The following is a 17377-nucleotide window of genomic DNA, read 5'->3' on the forward strand; positions in this document are numbered from 1 at the left end:
CTGTAAGTGAATAGATTAGTACTATATTTAAATGTAATCTTTTAAATCTGGATTTTAAATGTTTTATTGTTATTTTTTGTTTCACATTATGTTTGTGGAATTTATCCATACAGTTATGTCTAATTATAGTTCTTTCATGTTCGTTGCTCTATGATGTTCCACCCTGTGGCCTCACTTCTCCTCAATTAATTCATCCATTGGTTATTACTGGGTATTTGTTGGGATTTCTGTTTTTTTGTTTTTTGTTTTTTGCCAATAATTGCCAATAATTGCAATTGCCAATAATTATGCTGTGAGCATCATTCTCCTTGGCATTCAGGAAACATATGCATGCACTGCCCATGGTTGCAAGCCTGAGAGGGAAATTGTTGAGCTAAGTGCTAGTAGACATGACTAGGGGGTTTTCTTTTATTTATTTATTTATTTATTTATTTATTTATTTATCTATTTATTTTATTGGAGTTCAATTTGCCAACATATAGCATAACACCCAGTGCACTCATCCTACCAATTGCCCCTCCCCACTTCCTTCCACCCAGTCATCACCACCCCCTGCCCACTTCCCTTTCCACCACCCCTTGTTCCTTTCCCAGAGTTAGGAGTCTCTCATGTTCTGTCTCCCTTTCTGATATTTCCCACTCATTTTTTCTCCTTTCCCTTTTATTCCCTTTCACTAAGGGGTTTTCATTTTAGCCATTAGCACCCGCACCAGCTGGACAAAGAAGGTGAACTTAATTCACATTTTTCTCTATAGGTGGAACTGCTTAGATTTTTTTGTTTGTTTTGCTTTCTGGTGGATGTTTACTGGTACCTCACTAAGGTTTTATTTTATTTTTTTAAAGATTTTATTTATTTACTCATGAGAGACAAGGAAAGAGAGAGAGAGGCAGAGACACAGGCAGAGGGAGAAGCAGGATCCATGCAGGAAGCCTGATGTGGGACTGGATTCCTGGACTCTAGGATCACGCCCTGGGACACTAAACCACTGAGCCACCCAGGTGTCACCTCACTAAGGTTTTAATTTGCATTTTCTTTGTGGCTAATCAAGTAGACCCTCTGATATATATTGTCTTGTTTGGATATCTCCTTTTAGGAAATGCCCTTCCAAGTTTGTGTTTTTGTGAAGACAAGTTTAATTTTCTATAGGATATACTTGCAAACAATACAAATGTCACAATTAGAATGGTGAGAAAGCAAAGAGATAGGTGCTATTTGTAACTTATTCCCACAACAGAAAGCTCCTTGTTCTGTTGGTTGCTGACCAAAGCCTGGCCTTCCCAAATATTTTGCCTATTTTCTACCCAGTGATATTCTTTTACCTCCTCATTACTCATTCATGTTTTCATTTCCATATGGCTCTCCAGAGATCAAGCAGCAGTTAGTGGAGTAAGCATTCTTATGCCATCACCACGAAATCACTTTTAGTACATGTCAGATGACTATGTTTGCTTTGAGGTTTTCTGTTGTGTCCTATTGTCCATTTTCCCCTCCCTGTGCTGATACATCACTGTCTATAACATGCTTCGATGTCCAGTAGTATCAGTCCTTCAGTTTTATTTTGCAACAGTGCCTTGACATTCTAGATCCTTCACCTTTCCATGTAAATATTAGCATAATTTCCACAGGAACACCTCCTAGGAGTTTACTAGGATCGAATAAGATCTCTTGGCTCTTTTTGGAAGACTAAACCATAGAACCTTGTAATTCATGAACATGATAAATGCCTGTATTTGGATATTATCTTTAATTTCTTAATATCTCCAGCTGATATTTAATCATTTTCCTATAGATACCTTTCACAAAGTTTTTGATGTAATCCAACTAATGTGATTTCTGGTGGTATCTTATTATATATCATGTGAGCACTTTACTTTTTAATTAATAATTGTTGATATATAGAAACACAATTAGTATTTTAATAATGTTCTTATATCCAGTTATCTTGCTTTATAATACTAATCACTAATAATCACTTATGTCACTTATTTTATATAATACTGTGCTTGTTTGTTGTTTCTGATTATGTGAATACAAAATCATGTCCTCTGCAGATAATTTGTTTTGTTTCCTTCGCAGTGCTAAACAGTCTTTTACTTTTCTTGCCTTATTGTAGTTGTTAACATCTCTTTACTAAATCAAGTAAAATAGTGATGGTAGTTATCATCATATCATCATCATCATCCTGTGCCCAAACTCAGAGAGAATATTTTCAGTATGTTCACAATAATCGTGATTTTTGATGAGGAAATTTCTGTCCAGTTTACTAAGTTATCATGAATTACTATTGGAATTTATCATTTTTTACAAATTTATTATGGAATCACATAGCTGTTTTCTCTCTATTCTGTTAATGGGTTAAATATATTAAATGATTGTTCTGTATTCTTGCTAGGTTATTTTTAATAATATTTTATTTGGTATTTTTGTCTCTGTGTTCAGCAGAGATTTAATTTCATTTGTTCTTGTTTTATAATATCTTTTCAAGGTTTTTGGCCTCACAAAATAAGTTAGGAAATGTTCTTTCTTCTCCCCTACAGAACCATCACTTCAATCTCTGCCTTTGTATTCACATGTTCTCCACGTGTGTATGTCTCCATGTTCAAATTTATTTTTTTATAATAATTTTATTAGTCACATTGGGCTGGAGCACACTAAAATGACCTCATTTGAACTAGGGTACCTTTGTAGAAACCCTATCTGCAAATAAAGCCATATTCTGAGGTACTCCAAGATCGCAACATATTCCACTCAACATGGAATAGTTTTGAAATGGAAGGCACCAGGGGCAGGCATGAGCAATGATGTTGGAGCCATTCTGGTGAAAACACAAAAGAAAGCAGAGCACTGAGATAGATATGCAGGGACAGAAGGACAGAAATGTGAGAGGCATGTATGCCAACTATCCTGAGCAGGGCTTCTCCACAGAGCAGCTACATGGCTTGCAGTGTCATAATATATGGTGTTGTAATGACAAATACATCAAATCCAACCACAAAGAAGACCACCAGAGACCATAGATATGGTCTGGTGTCAGCATTTGCCACTTTTAGCACAGCCATATGCTCACAGTATGTCTTTGAGGTGATCTGTTTGAGGCAGAAGGGCAACCAGGAGATCATGAAGAAAAGGGGGCTCACATACTGCACGCTTTGTGCTATCACAGTTTTCCCCCAGCTGTGCTTCCAGTTATTGGAAGAAAATGAACATGGTGGAGTAGAAAGGAGATTGGTACATCTAGTACCCAAAAGCACATGGCCACCCCTGAGTGACAGATGACAAAGTATGGACGAAGCCAACCAGCATTGTAGAGGCAGTTATCTTGGTTTATTTTATGGGCTTGCAACCAGTAAAATGGACAACTTCTTAGGTGAGGTAGATGTAAGAGGCCCTTTACCATGCAAGCTAGCAGGGCCAGGAAGAAATACATGGCTCATAGAAGTAGTCAGAGCTGGCCACATTGGAGAAGTGAGCTATTTTTCACAACAGCCACAGCATAGCTGATATAGAGCAGGACCCAGATCCAGAATTGTGACTCCTCATGCCTTGGAAAGACACAGGAAGTGGGTGGGAGGCAGTCCCTGGTGGTGGCAGCTGAGGATCACTGCTCCTGGGGAAAGAACCTACCTTCTGAAGGGTCTAATCAAGTCATAAATCTGTGCTGTTTTTGAGAAGGCTGGGAACTATGAGAGCTGAGTGATCAGAACATTGTCTTAACAAGAACCCACTTATCATATGTTATAAATATACTTTTTTCTCCTAAAGTACGCTTAAAAAAATGGGTTATATCCAGTTATTCCTGATGGCAGTGTTTATCCATCACAGGCCCAGATTTATAGAATGAGGAATATACATTTCAAGCATTAAATCTCTAAATGGGAATGAGTCACAGTAAATGCTGTGTTGATCTTCATCCTTTTCTACTCCCAAAAGTCAATTGCATCTAAAGAAAGAAATTACTCCTTCATAATGCCTATGGAGGTATCTGAACATTGATCTTTCACATAGGTTTAAATGAGGTAAATTTGAAAAATCAAGGGAATGGGGAGAGGGAGGGAGGGTGTGATGTGATTTAGAATCAGAAATATATATATATTTGGTCTTTGTCCTCTTTTCTGGCACAGAGCTCCTAAAACTCTTGGAATATCCTAAGTGATAAGAACCATTAAGGTGTCCTTTGTTATGTTAATGAAGTAACTTTTGTATCCCACCCAAGGATGGTGGCTGGTTGTCAGAGGAACCAACCTTGTGACAAGAGAGTTGGAAGTTTTAGTTCAACCCAGACACCCAGGAAAGGGAGAGAGAGGTTGGAGGTTGAATCAACTTCCAGGTGGCCAATGATTTGATTAATTAATGCATGGGTATATAATAGAGCCTCCATAAAAATCCCAGGAGGACAAGGTTCCCAGAGATTCTGGGTTAGTGATCATATGGAGACTGGGGGGCCTAGCACAATGGAGAGAGCAAAAAAGCTCCATGCCCTTTCCCAATCCCTTGCCCTAGGCATTTCTTCCTTCTGACTGTTTCTGAGTTATATCCTTATAATAACCTGGTAGCTAGTAAGTAAAATGTTTATCTGAATTTTATGAGTTGTTCTAGCAAATTCATGGAGCACTAGGAGCAGGACATGGGAACCTCTGATTTATAGCCAGTAGTAAGGAACACAGGTAACAACAATTTGTTCTTGTGATTGGTATCTGAAGTGCGGTGGAGAGTGCACTCTTGTAGATCTGAATCATTAAGTTGTGGAATCTTATGCCATCTCCTGAACTGAATTGTAGGAAACCCAGCTGGTGTCCTGAAAATTACTTGTTGATGTGGTGTACCCCATACACGCTGGAACTTGGCCATGGAATATCCCTTTAGAGGGAGAAAGAGAGAGAGAGAGAGAAAGAGAGAGACCTAACTATCAGTCTTGCCCATCCTTCTCCTTCTGTTGCCTGGTTGACTAGGGAGACCTTGAGGCCTGAGGCCTCTGCCTGGTTTGTCCTCAGGACCTTGTGTGAGTGGGGGAGGTCTTAGTCTTATTGAAAGAAAATAATTTAAGGATTGACCAGACACAGTGGTTGAGAGGTGCAAGTGAAGAGTTTATGAAAGAAAGCACACTCTGCAGCTGTGAGAATAGGCATTCTCAAGGGACAGCTATGCAACTCAGGGTTTGGGTTTCTGTCTTTCATTGATAGTTGTTAACTAGGGGGTGGAATATTTATTTCTTGGGGAGGGGATTTCTTGGGAGCAGGGCTTAATGCCTTTTCTCCCAGCTTTGGTCAGGGTCTCTGGCCTTCTCTTTCTTGGGTCTGATTGATCTGGCTTCCTGTGGACTGCTACTAAGACAGCCTTCTGACTTTTCCAATAGCAGATTATGATTTCTTCTTTGCCTCTAGGTATCCTATTAAAGTTTAACTGCCTATTCTAACCTGGGGAAGGGTGGAGGCTTGCCCAGTCACCCTGAAGAAAGAGGCAAGAGCTGGGTCAAGATCCCAGGTCTACTGACTCTAGGTAGTGCTTCTCTCACTCCCATGTTATTTCAAGGGAAATCTAGGGCCTAATTTCTGGGAAACTCAGGGAAAGGGATGTTGCCTCAGGGCTAGTTTCTTCAGTAGCTTCTACTTGAAGCATTGTTATTGCCAGGAGCCAGTGTGCCTTATGAAAGTGAGAACTCCCAGAGAACCCATAAAACAGTTTATATGAAACAGTGTTTTAGAATCCAACATGAGGCTTTTCAGAATGCATATTCATCATTCCCTCTTTTGTCCATTTAACTAATATTTAAGTATTGTCTCTTTGGAGGAAACTGAGTGTTGGGCCTGCATCAGTAAGAATATTTGGTGTCTGCCCTCAAGAAATCTCAATCAGTTAAAAGTTGAAATAAAAAACCTAGCTGTGGAGGAGTAGTAAGATAGAAGACAGAGAAAAGTAACTATTGAAAAATTACTGAATAAATAAGGCCATGAATAAATGACTGTTTCTCCCATGTGGATACAAGAGAAATTGACTTCAACCATAAGGCCACTACCCCAACTGAGTCAGAATCTACATTGTCTCATGCTAGACTTCTCCATTCCTTTTTCAGACTCATGCTTTCTCTTCCCTCAAAGGTTTTAACTTCCTTTTTTTTTAAAGATTTTATTTATTTATTCAAGAGAGACACAGAGAGAGAGAGACAGAGACAGAGAGGCAGAGACAAAGGCAGAGGGATAAGCAGGCTCCTTGCAGGGAGCCAGATGCAGAACTCAATACCTGACCACAGGATCAGGCCCTGAGCCAAAGGCAGATGCTCAACTGCTAAGCCACCCAGACATCCCAATGATCTTTCCTTCTTGATGTCTTGCCTACCCATTCCTGCCCCAGTCACTGTGCTTGTATCACTGCTGTTTCTTGTGGTAAGAGAACCACTGCTACAGATCTGGTTTAGGACACCCATGGAGCCTTTTATACTCCATTCAGGAAGCCAGTTGAAATGGGGAACTACTCCACAGCTTTCCTATCTCTATCCCCTCCCCTCCAGGCTGAGTCTTTTTTTAAATATGTGAGGTTTAAAATGAAGCTGCCACATTCAAGAAATGGAAATGGGCAAATTTCTTTTTAAATCTTTCTCTTAAGGTGTAGTTTTGTACAACTCCAAAGCTGTCAATAATATGGATTATCATGTAAATTCCTCTTTAGAGTTTTCTAATCCACAACCCTTTATTTGTCAGCCTAAGACCTATAGGTGATTTCTTAAAAAGGGTCAATTCCTACCTAGGAATCTGTTTTTTTTTTTTAATTTTAGCTTGTTTATTCCCTCCCATCCCCATTTCTTGGCTCTGCTATATATTTTGGCTCCTAAATATACCCCAAGATGTTACTTAGATTCTTTGGTTTCTGTTTTTTCATATACAAAATGTAACCGGATAATTATACCTACTTGTACATATGTACCTGCAGAGATGCAAAACCCTATAAGAAATATCCTGGCCAGTATTTACCGAGAATCCTGTATCTTTTCTGTGGTGGTCCTTTGGGAACCCAAAAACTGAGACTCCAGGTTTATCTGGAATGGAGATGAGGTGAAGGCTCTGCAAAGTAAGACAAAATACCTACTTGGGCCATTCTTCTTTCTCTGGGCATGGGAGTTTTAGCCTCAAAAAGAAAAAAAAAAAGAGTTGCATTAGTCAGTAACTTCAGGAGTAGCAGACTGAGAATCAATAAACACAATCTGATCATCAGGGATAAATTTATGATAATAGCAGATTGTAGCAGGTGCTGTGAGAGCTTGGAGAAGGGGTTTTTAGGATGATGAACTTGTTATGTACATAACTATAGCACCAAACACAGTGCTGGCACATACTAAGTGATGAAGTAATGCTTGCTGAATTTTGGTGTAAAATGCCATACTAATAACAAGGTGTTTCGCTCTATGCAGAGTAGTCATACTGAAAATGCATGATTCTCCTTTTGAAGTTACTCTGGAACTGACTCCAGGCAGGCATAGTTGGACTCTGAGTACTATTTAAAATCCAGGAGAAGCTCACCTGATTTCGTTAAATATTTCCTGGCCTCTCCTAGTCAGTAGGTCACCTAGAGGTGTGTGCTCTCTGAAAGAAGAGACACACTGTGATGACTCTGACCAACTCACAAATGGGAAGTCCAGTCCCAACTCAAAGCACTCCCTTAAAAGGTTTTGGAGATGAATACAGACATGATGGAGTCAGTTACAGAATTTATGTCCTGGACCTAATGCCCTCTGGTTCTTCAGGTTTTAATGAAGGCAATCAACTGTTTTCACTGATTCAGTATACTTGAGGATACTTCTAATCATGACAGAGCTGCATGGCTTAAGTAATTAGTTTTCATATAGAGCTGGAATTGTAGCTGTCCAGTGACCTTCTTTTGGTCATTTGATACTAACTACGTTCTCTGTCAGTCTCTCTTGGTCACTATGCTCTCCCATACTTTTAGAGAATGTTTGGTGCAACAAAATTTTTCAATAGATATTTCTTGGATAGAAACTTAAAATGTTCCAAATATTTGATATTTGTTAATAAAAAGAAGTGAGTGAGGGAGAAATTGTTTTTTATATATCAAATTTACCTTCTTTGACAACAATATCCTTTCAGGTTTCCATGAAATAATGAAAAAGTCTGGTATCCCACTTGGCATCCCACAATACCTGCACATGCCATCTTGTGGTCAGCAATGGAATTGTTGTGACAATGGTACCAGGCAACTGTAACCATTTAGTCATTCTTTCATGGAAGTAGGTTTTGTTTGGTTTTGTTTTGTTTTGTTTTGTTTTGTGTTTGTTTGTTTTTTTTTCTAGTGAGCTAGGGTTAAGTATTGGATAGTGAACACCTGTGCTATGCTTTTATGGAAGTTATATTCAAGTCAGAGGAACAGATGGTGAATAAGTAACTTGAATAATTACGTATTGTGTTAAGAGAGGGAAGAAATGAAATATTTGCGTTGACAAAAATTACAGGAGCAAGAACTAGATGAGATGAGGAAATTAAGAAGCATCTCGCTGTAAAGGAGGGTACTAGATGAGACCTAAAGGATGTCAAGAGGAATATCGTATGCTTTAGAAAATAACAGCTGAGGGAAGAAGGATGATTTAGAACAAAGTTGTAGGCAGGTAAGAAGTGGATATGTTTGGAAGAAGGCCAGAAGGGCTGTAGCCAAGGAAAAAGGTAACAATTGGTATGGTAACAATACCTCAGTGAGTGTGTTGAAAACATTGACTAGACTACGCAGCAATAACAGGAAAGGACCTACTTCTCATACATGCAACAGCACAGCTGAATCTGAAAAACTGTATACTGAGTGGAAGACACCAGACTCAAAGAATGTACTACTTATTCTGTCATCTATCAAAGTGCTAGTGAGAGAAAAATTAATCTATAGTGAAAGACATCAGATCAGGGTTTGCCTGGTTGGGGTGCAGAGGGGTGTTTGACTCCAGAGAGGCAAGAAAACGTTCATGAAGTGATGGCAATGTTCTATGTATTAATCGGGCTGGTAGCTACAGAGGCATGCTGTATGTATCAGAACTCTTCAAGGTGGGTGTTAAACTATTTATATTTTATTGTCACAGTTATGCAGCAACCAAAATGATTTGAAAAAGAAAAAGAGAGCCTCACAATCGGTAACAGATTTGCTGATGTCACAGTCATTACTGGTTTGCTGATAACAGGGTCATGGTCCCTTTAGATCTCTAATATTTGGGAATCATGAAAATGCTCCTTCAGAATACCCATTCATTTCTGGGGACACTTTTTGGCTTTAATAGTTTTCTCCTGGGAGAAGCAAACATGGTCCTGATTCCTCTTCAAGCATCTTCATCTGATGTTGGTTTTACTAACATGAGAGCCTGAGGTCTAGAACCTTCTTCACTATTGGCTTTGACAGGAGAATGGTGAAAGAGGATAAAAGGACAAATGCAACAATTGTGATGGAAGGTTTTTACCTTGCTTGTGATGATGCTATCATGTGTGTATGCATATGTCCAAATTCATCAAAATGAATACATTAAGCATGTGCAACTTTTTGTGTAAGGACACCTCAATAGAGTTGAAAAAAATAAGAAAAAGTACAGTTTTCTAAAACAGCTTAAAATTTTAATTTAAATTATTTATTTATTTATTTATTTATTTATTTATTTATTTATTTTTATGATAGTCATACACAGAGAGAGAGAGAGGCAGAGACACAGGCAGAGGGAGAAGAAGGCTCCATGCACCTGGAGCCCTGACGTGTGATTCGTTCCCGGGTCTCCAGGATTGCACCCTGGGCCAAAGGCAGGCGCTAAACTGCTGCACCACCCAGGGATCCCTTAAATTTTTAATTTAAAAGGAAATTAAATATTAACAAATACTCAAATTTCTAGTGACTTTCTCACTACCCGTAACCATACAATATATCCTCAGAAGACAATCTCCTTTTTATTTCCTTTCCAAAACTTCTTCATTGTGAAATTTATTGGCAACAGGCAATAGGCCATTTGTGGAAAGAGAGATCAACACTCAGCATCCCTAATCCTCACTGTCAGCAGTCTCAAGGAGTTGTGATTCTGTCAGGACTCTTAATCAAGATTTTCAAGCTTTTCTGAAATTTGCTGTATTCAGGAGTCCTTCATCTTCTCAGATTACCCCCTCCATTCCCCTGGGCCTTGGCACTGAGTTAACCTGTTCTGTACACTTTTGTTGTTGTGTCAGTTACTTTTTCCTCATACTAAAATTAAACTTCCTAAATCAAGGATAATTTTTTAAAAATCCATGAAAGTGCAAAAGGGAAATTGAAATACCACAAATCTCATTACTCTGAGTTGCTATTATACGATTCAGATGTATTCCCAGAATCTTTTTCTATGCAAATTGTTATCAGCATTATGGGCAAATGTTATGTGTCTTTTTTCTTTACCATTATATCTTGATCATCTTTCACATCTATAAATACTTTTTGCAAATACATTAGTTAAATGATACATGATACTCAATTGTCCATTCTTCATCTGGGTCTTACATATCAATATGTGGACGTTTCCATGTTTTTATAAATGAACAATCTATACATGAGATTGTACTTTTTCTTTTTGTACTTTGTACTTTTTCCCTCAATTCTATTTTTATAATGAGTTTACAAGATGTGAAAATATGTACACTTTTTAGGTGTCTTAGTGACAAGTTCTAATCTCCTGTTTAATTAGGTGTAGCAACTTATAATTCTCCTGGCGGCATAAAGATAATTTTCCCCTTAATAGTCTGTAGAAGATGGCATTCTGTCCTTCTCCGACTGACTTACTTCACTCAGCATAATACCCTCCAGTTCCATCCACGTTGAAGCAAATGGTGGTTATTTGTCATTTCTAATAGCTGAGTAACATTCCATTGTATATATAAACCACATCTTCTTTATCCATTCATCTTTCGTTGGACACCGAGGACAAACATTATATGTTCTCATTCATTTGGGGAATATAAATAATAGTGAAAGGGAATATAAGGGAAGGGAGAAGAAATGTGTGGGAAATATCAGAAAGGGAGACAGAACGTAAAGACTGCTTCTTATTGGGTTTTTGTGATGATGAACGTTTGTCCACTCAGCGTTTATGATCAGTCACATGCCTCAGAGAGCTCTTGTTCTGGACATTCTGAAAATTGTTCCTTTTGCTCTGGGGGATTTCTCATCTCTGGGCCTTTTGTTCACAAAAATGACTTTGTGCTGAATGCGATGGCCTGGCAACCTTTTTGCGTTTAGGTTCCTAGATCAGTGGGGTGATGGGGTTGGTTGTGATGCGGTGACCCTTGGCTTAGGGATCTTTTCCACAACAACCTTGAATATCCCTGTCCCTGATCTGCTTGGTACTGACTCCATAGATGATGGGGTTGAGCATGGGAGGTACCAGGAGATAGAAATTGGTAAACATGATATGTACCACTTGAGGCACATGGTGTCCAAAGCGGTGAGTGAGGAAAGTAAAGAGGGCTGGGATATAAAAAGCCAAGATGATACAGATAAGGGAAGCACATGTGCCAAAAGCCTTGAACCTGGCTTCATCAGAGGGCAACCCCAGAACAGTTCTCAGAATCATCACATGGGATGTACTGATGACAATTATATCAAAGCCAACCACCGAGAAAGCCGGAAAGAGCCCATAGGCACGGTTTACTCTAGTGTCTGCACACACCAGCTTTAACACAGCCATGTGCTCACAGTATGACTGGACAATGATGTGTTTGGGGCAGAAGGGCATCCTGGAGACCATAATGCAGAAGGGGCTCACCCATAGCAATCCTCTCATCATCACAGCTACTCCCAGTTTACCCACTCAGCTGGGGTCAGGAAAGTAGAGTGGTGGAGTGGGAAACAGATAGCCACATAATTGTCCAAGGCCATAGCCATGAACAACCTGGACTTCACAGAGGAAAAGGCATGGATGAAGAACACCTGGATGAGGCAGGCATGGTATTCAATCTCATGAGCACGAAACCAGAGTATAGCCAGCATTTTAGGTTGCGTGGAAGAGGATAGAGCCAGGTCAGTGATAGCCAGCATGGCTAGAAAAAGGTACATGGGCTCAAGCAGGGTGTGGTCAGTTCAGATTATATGAAGGATAATGATATTGCCAACTATAGCTACGAAATACATGGCACATAGAGGAAAGGCAATCCAAAATTGGTAATTCTCCAGTCCTGGGATTCCAAGTAGGATCAAGAACACAGGATGTGAAGAGCTGTTCCCTGAAGCCAGTATCATACGATGGGTAAATTGTTCTCCATTGCAAAGGCAATCTACTCTCTGTCATTGATAATAAGCAAGTAATTATTATTTTTAATATTTGAAAGAATCAATTGAACAGTGAAGCATTTGACATTAATGGAATAATTTAATTTCAACTGTTTTAATTAATAATTTTTACAACAAAAGTTATGATACTTTTTTCCTCATTTATATTTATGTCATCAAAATAGGATCAGAACACACTAGCTGTGTGATTTTTGTGGAGCAATCAGTATGTTCCTTGAAAGTAGAATCTTCCCACAGAAAACTATTCTGACACTTAAGTCACTAATATTCATTCTTGCTCTTCTATTCTTCAGAACTAAGAGATTTGTTTAACCTTCCCATAGATTCTTTTCATCTCTCTGTTTAAGTCAGTTAGGCATTTTTTCAGGGTTGGAAGCCAATTGGAAAACACTTTGTCTTAAAGGCTCATAGTAATAATGTATATAGTGATGCCAAGTTTGCTCTGACTCTAGGAGTTACCAGGAGAATTTGGGCTGGAAGATAACTGACGATTGTACACCTCTAATTAAGCCTACTATCCTTAGTGTATGTCCTCCGAGATTAGAGGCAAGCAAACTTTGATCTTTTTGTTAAAAGTTATATCATACATTTTTTTAGGCTGTGTGAACTATAGTTGCAACTAGTGAGCCTAGCCACTCTGGCATGAGAGCAGCCACAGTCAATACAGCAATGTGTGAGTGTGGCTATATGTAAATAAAATTTTATTTATAAAACAAGTCTGCAGGCTGGATTTGGTCTGCAAGCTATAGTTTTCTAATTCCCATGCTAGATGATAATTTTTATGAGGTGAGCCCTGAGCAGTGCACCATTCCTAGCACCTCTGTGCTTGGCACAGAATAGGGATATAATAAATATTTGTTGAACCAAATAACAAATAAAAGTCATGGTTCAGTAGCAATGGACTTTTTAACTGATGAGCCATATCTTAAAAATATCCTGATATAACTCTCTAAACACTACCTTGATGGCATGCCATTAGACCACTGTATATATTTTTTATACCAAAGTCTGCCCTGCTGGCCAGTGAAAGAAATGAAAGTCCTCCTCTGCCTATGCTTTCATTACGTGATTGAACCTGTCTAATCCCTCTGGTGACTATCACTTACGTAAGAGTCAATGACACAAAAGTTTACATGGTTCTTACTCAACACCTTTTCACTATGTCATCTTAGTTGACTCCTTTGTATGAGTCTCCTCCATAGGAGAAACACTCAGACAAGAGGAGTATCTTTTCAAATCCCCCTTAACAAATCACCTCTTTTGACTAACAAATGTTTCATCCAACCAGACCTAATGCTTCCTAAAATGGCTATCTTTGAGATCCCAAATAAACCTGACCTCTTTCTGATTTTCCCTACCTCTATAACATTTTGAGAGAAATGGAGTTTACGCTTTATCAATCTTGTTGTAAATTGGAAAGTTTACTATCCTATCTTGAAAATAGCTATAGGCTTGTTCAAAACAAATACTTCTCTCTAGAATATGGTGAAAATTCAGACATGCATTATCTAGAGTCTGCAGCTGAGCTTTACCCCTTCTGTTGGCTTGGTCTTCTAATTGGATGTTCCCTTTGAACCAGAGTCTTCCTATCTCATCTCCCTCTGCCCCCTGTATGTCACCCTCCATTTGTCAGGACATGGTCACTGAGACTCATGGGCACCGGAAAAACTACTTAGACCATCTTTGTTCCTGTACTGGGTGCTGGTGAAGGTGCTGGATAAACCTACAATTTCTCAAAGTCCATAATAATCTCTTTAATTAATTGTGGAAGACATTGCTGTTTTTGTAAATATAACACTGTAAGCTTTTACATTTATTGTTTTTAACTCACACCAAGTTTCTGTCCATGAGCCTTAATGGAGAACTCACCTGTTCTCCATACTCCTTTTGGAGTAATGAGTCTTTGTAGGTGGTGAGCTGGGACCTAAGTCTGAAACAGGAGATGGGGGCTCTTGACAGGTGCCTTTCTTTCTTCTCTACACTTATAATACCATGGAATATGGTATCCTCACTATCAGCAATCCTTTTGCCTTTTTCCCCCTCAGACTTATGAACCCAACATGTGTAGAGTAAGAACTGCAAGTCATGTGGCTTGGAGAGGGAGTTAACCAATGTTAGATCATTCTCTATAGTGTGTGAGGTTTGCAATAGTATTTCTGAGGGGGGCACAGGTTATCAACTTGCTGCTGGGGGGAGGGATGGAAATGTGCATTCCCTAAAGAGTAGGAAAAGAAGAGCAGTATACTTTCCCTTCTTGCCCAATATTCCTTCCCTCTTTCCTTGCTTTTATGTATGTATCTGTCCCTGCCCCTTAGGGGCTAGACGACTTCTGAGTCCCATATCTAGTGAAAGAAAAATTAAATTATCTTTTTTTTTTGGTCTTAAAGCTAGGGTGATCACACATTGCACTTCAGAGTCAATTTTTCTGTTCTCCAAAGTACAGGCTAACTTGTGCAAACTTGGCATAGCTTTTGGTTGAGGAAATACGGTTGCAAGAAGGATGTTCTTACACTGAAGGAGCTCATTTCATCTGTGAGTGTTGGTTTGAATCCAGTGCTGGTACCACTGGCTCTATTGGCCTTCAAGTACTCCACTCATTAGGTGGAGTTATTTATGTCCATCGTTTTAACCATATTGCTCAAGCCTGAAAGGGTGGAGGATAAAGTGGACTGAGAGCTTGCCAAGGAATATTTCAGAGACATTTAGTCTGTTTTCTCACTTTGGGGTATCTAAACCCAAGGCACAGAGTAATGATGCTGGAGCATGGTTTCAGATACAGTGTCCTTCCTGGAGGGACTGTGTGTGGAGGCCGCCTTCTTACTTTTCCAGAATTTCCCTGGAGGACACAGTGTGAACAGCGGATATTCTCTCCATCTCAAAAGGAAATCCATCAGTCAGAGATCTCTGGGCCCGGAGCGCCAACGGAGGCAGGCCATTCTCCACAAAGTATTGCCTTGTCTTCCAGCTTCTTGAACCTCCGTGAGTCTTGCTGTTCTCTGGGAAGGGCAGAAGTGACTGGGGCACAGGGAAAGCACTCACCTTGAATTCTGCTTCACCTCTGACCATGAGCATCTCTAACTGGCTCCTGTGATTCAGCTTTTAGCAGAGACTGTAGATTAGGACCTATTTAAAGACCTTTAAAGTCTGGCCTTTCCCTTCCCCAAGCATTAATTTTCCCTCTCCTGCTACGCCCCCCTGCCTCCCACTCTGGCTTTCTCTGAGACCAGAGAGTGAAGCTAGAAGCATTAACCCCTAACTTTCCTCTGTCCTCTGTGTACACAAATGCAAAGGGTGGGGAATTGAATGCATGGCCAAGAATGTGTATTGTTGAGAATACACAGTTGTGAGCTTATCGCTATGCATGTATTTTTGTTAAAGAGTATTTACAATTGAGGAGATATTTTATACAATGTGAAAGCATGTTGATGCTTGTTGATGTGTATACCTGAGAGATGTGTTAAGAAACGTGTGTAAGGGGGATCCCTGGGTGGCGCAGTGGTTTGGCGCCTGCCTTTGGCCCAGGGCGCGATCCTGGAGACCCGGGATCGAATCCCACGTCGGGCTCCGGGTGCATGGAGCCTGCTTCTCCAACTGCCTGTGTCTCTGCCTCTCTCTCTCTCTCTCTCTCTCTCTCTGTATGACTATCATAAATAAATTTAAAAAAAATTAAAAAAATTAATAAACGTGTGTAAGCCTGGATTTGCCTGTGAATGTATGTGCATAACCTTGTGTGTTTGTGCAGGTGTGAATAATCATTTGTGGTAAGTATACACATTTAGTGGGATAGCATGGCTCTGTGAGTACAAGGCCACTGCATACACATACTTTGTGAAGACATATGCTGAGCTCCAAAGCTGACAGTGTGAGATTATACATCAGTGTGTGTATATACATGGGCATGTATAGACAAATTGTGTGGTTTGAAGAGGTGTTGACAATTTGTTGGTGATATCATATGTACCTAGGTAGCTCTGGTTTTGATGTCCTCTTTCTTCGAACATGGAGAGGCAGGAGGACTTCCAGATGGAGGACTTGCCATAGTTATTTTTGAAACTTAGTGAAGTTGGAAGGCCCTCCTCACTCAGCCTGAACAGTTAAGCTTATGCAGAGCTTCCTCTCACTCACTCCCCATATAGGGCCTTCCTGGAATCTCTTTCTTCTTTTTTTCTCAGCAGTCTGATATGTCAAATGAAGATTTGAGAAGAAAAGTATATAAAAACAGAAAGTAAGAATTTATGTGTAGAATTCAAAACTGTCAGATTTCAGAAGCTATGCCTCACAAAATCCACAACCCCACATACATTTATAGGGAAACAAATCATTCAGAATTTTACCATGACTTTTAGGTTTATAGTAATCTGTTTATGGTGAATTGCCATCATCATGTTCACAAAGTCAGGATTTATTTTAAGATACCACCATAACAAAAATCTGGGATAGAACTGTTTTTGTGAGAGAGTCCAGGTTTACAGGACAGATTCAAGGTTTTTTTTTTTATTTGGGGGATCAGGCTGGTATTATAGATTTATCTCTGCTTGCAAATTCTTTTTCTTTGTCTGCTTCTTTTATTCCTCGTAGATTAAAAATTCAGTTTTAGGAATGTGGAAAAGAATTCCAGTCTCCCTTCTTCTCGCTTCTTATCCTCCTTCTTCTTCTCTCCCTCTGCAACTCCCTCCACCCTTTCTTTCTCTCCTACCCCCCTGCCTTCCTATTCTTCTGTCCTTCTCCCCTTCATCCCCAACTTCCTCCTTTTTCTCCTTTGAATATTCTTCCTTCTTATCCTCCTTTGGGTCCTTCTCCCCCTCCTCCTCCTCCTCCTCCTCTCCTCCTCTCCCTCCCCTTGCCCCCTCCTCCTCTTCCTCCTCCTCTCCTCCTCCTCTTCCTCCTCCTCCTCCTTCTTCTCCTTCTCCTCCCCCTTCTTCTTCCTCTCCTTTCTCTCCTCTTCCTCCTCCTCCTCCTCCGCCTCCTCCTCCTCCTCCTTCTCCTCCTCCTCCTCCTTCTTAACTAGAGGAACTTTTATCCTCAAATAAAATGTGATATCTAGGGATAGGTCCTGTGTGTCATTATCTCTTGAATCTTCCCCAGTTGCAAGTGC

The 17377-nt window shown here is 39.8% G+C and overlaps 1 protein-coding gene, 1 long non-coding RNA gene and 1 pseudogene across 3 annotated transcripts in view; 1 reads left to right on the forward strand and 2 right to left on the reverse strand.

Annotated features, from left to right (window-relative positions):
* LOC112667492 (olfactory receptor 51F1) overlaps positions 1 to 17377 on the reverse strand; it is a 133820-nt gene that overhangs the window by 9413 nt on the left and 107030 nt on the right. Inside the window, exons 1-2 of one of the 2 annotated variants that reach the window (XM_025459218.3) lie at positions 8071 to 8171; positions 6966 to 7119 (exon numbers count right to left, since the gene is read on the reverse strand). The gene's annotated coding sequence lies outside the window, so the exon portion shown is untranslated. Of the gene's footprint in view, positions 1 to 6965; positions 7120 to 8070; positions 8172 to 17377 lie in introns of those variants that run through there. The other variant, XM_049098951.1, reaches the window with a different exon arrangement.
* On the forward strand, positions 8305 to 15981 carry LOC125753258 (uncharacterized). The gene is made up of 2 exons (XR_007404642.1): positions 8305 to 9035; positions 15112 to 15981. It is a non-coding gene; the product is annotated as an uncharacterized LOC125753258 (long non-coding RNA).
* On the reverse strand, positions 11153 to 12231 carry LOC112667493 (olfactory receptor 52R1-like; annotated as a pseudogene).

Source organism: Canis lupus, chromosome 21 (assembly GCF_003254725.2).
Source record: "Canis lupus dingo isolate Sandy chromosome 21, ASM325472v2, whole genome shotgun sequence".
NCBI classification, from domain to species: domain Eukaryota; kingdom Metazoa; phylum Chordata; class Mammalia; order Carnivora; family Canidae; genus Canis; species Canis lupus.